This window comes from Rhinolophus sinicus, linkage group LG03 (genome assembly GCF_036562045.2).
Source record: "Rhinolophus sinicus isolate RSC01 linkage group LG03, ASM3656204v1, whole genome shotgun sequence".
Classification (NCBI taxonomy): domain Eukaryota; kingdom Metazoa; phylum Chordata; class Mammalia; order Chiroptera; family Rhinolophidae; genus Rhinolophus; species Rhinolophus sinicus.
In genome coordinates, this window is record NC_133753.1 from 88,882,061 (window position 1) to 88,884,148 (window position 2,088).

General features: G+C 40.1%; 1 pseudogene; it reads left to right on the forward strand.

The window, feature by feature from the left end:
- The first annotated feature begins 1,088 nt into the window (after window positions 1-1,088).
- LOC109458259 (elongation factor 1-alpha 1) lies at window positions 1,089-1,861 on the forward strand (annotated as a pseudogene).
- Window positions 1,862-2,088: the final 227 nt, after the last annotated feature.

The following is a 2,088-nucleotide window of genomic DNA, read 5'->3' on the forward strand; positions in this document are numbered from 1 at the left end:
CTTGATCCAATCCATCCCTCATCTCATAGTTTTCTAAAATGTACCTACATTAGACAAGCCTCCCAATGAAAAAAGGACATAATAAGTAGAATCAGTAGACTATAAGTCTGTCAGAACTAATGGCTCAGTCAGTATGTGAATAAAAAGAATACAGTTTCTTTCCTTTTTTGTTTCTGTTTCTTTTTTTTTTTAAGTTTCAGGTGTACAAAGCAACCTTAGAGTTAGACATTTACACCCCTCACTAAGTGAACACCCCCCCCAATCTACTACCTCTCTGACCTCTATATAGCTGCTACAATATCATTGACTACATTCCCTATTCTGTACTTTACATCCCGTGGGGGGGAAATACACATGCGCGCGCGCACACACACACACACACACACACACACACACACACACACAGAGGGTACCAAAAAAATGTATACACATTTTAAGAAAGGAAAAACTGTATTAATAAATACTGATACCAAAAAATGAATACAAGTCACGTTTGACTTCTGCAATTACAAGATGTTCTCAAAGTGGTTACCATCAGCATCCAGACACTTCTGATTATGGCGAACTACTGCTTGAGCAACAATGACCAAAATGTTAACATCGCTTAAAATGCGTATACGGTTTTTTTGGCACTCTCGGTATATAAAAATATAGTTGACATTCAATATAATTCTACTTCAGCTTCAGGTGTACAGTGCATTGGTCAGGCATCTACACTGTCCATGAAGTGATTCCCAAGATAAACCCAGTGCCTGTATGGCACCCTACATAATCTTTACCTTACTGATTATATTCCCCATACTGTATTTCAGATACCTATGACTACACTGTCACAACTAATTTGTACTTTCTAATCCCTTCACCCTCTCCCATCCCCATCCTCTCCCATCTAGCAATCGTCAGTTTTTTTTCCTTTACATCTCTAAGTCTATTTCAAATACAGTTTCTTCTTAACACTCAGTTTATAGTGCAAGAATACAAAAACCCAGAATATGTCTTTCATTTATAACACTAAACACTTGCTTTTTCACAAGTGTTTGCCACAAGAACACAAGTGTAATGAAAACCACTGCTAAATCTAACCCAAAATGGGAAAGGAAAAGACACACATCAATAACATTGTCATTGGACATGTAGATTCCAGCAATGTGGTCATCTGATCTACTAATGTGGTGGGATTGACAAAAACAAAACAAACAAACAAAAAAAAACATTGAAAAATCTGAGAAGGAGGCTGCTGAGATGGGAAAGGGCTCCTCCCAGTATGCCTGGGCCTTGGATAAACTAAAAGCTGAATGTGAGCATGGCATCACCATTGACATCTCCCCAAGATGTGGAAATCCGAGACCATCAAGCATTATGTGACCATCACTGGTGCCCCAAGACACAGAGACTTTATCAAAAACATGATTACAGGCATATCCCAGGCTGGCTGTGCTGTCCTGATTGTTGCTCCTGGGGTTGGTGAATGTGAAGCAGGTCACTCCGAGAACTGGCAGACCCATGAGCATGCCCTTCTGGCTTTCACACTGGGTGTGAAACAACTAACTGTGGGTGTTAACAAAATGGATTCCACTGAGCCACCCTACATCCAGAGACACAAGAATATCATTAAGGAAGTCAACACCTACATTAACTACATTGGCTACAACCCTGACACAGTAGCATTTGTGCCAGTTTCTGGTTGGAATGCTGACAACATGCTGGAGGCAAGTGCTAGCATGCCTTGGTTCAAGGGATGGAAAGTCACCCGTAAAGATGACAGTGCCAGTGGAACCACGCTGCTTGAAGCTCTGTATTGCTCCTGCCACCAATTCCTCCAACTGACAAGCCTTTGTATGTGCCCCTACAGGATGTCTAGGTGTGTAGTGGGCTGTACCATCTGATTTATGTAAGTACACCCTATGATGTTCGTATAATGAAGAAATCACCTAAGGATGCACTTCTTGGAATATATCCCCTTTGTTAAGCAGTGCATAAATATATAGTTCAATGAACAAATTTTACATTTTAAAAGACATACTGTCTTTATATAAATAAGGTCAAATCTTATACAGTGCTTTGGCCAAAGTAGACCCTTTTTTTGAC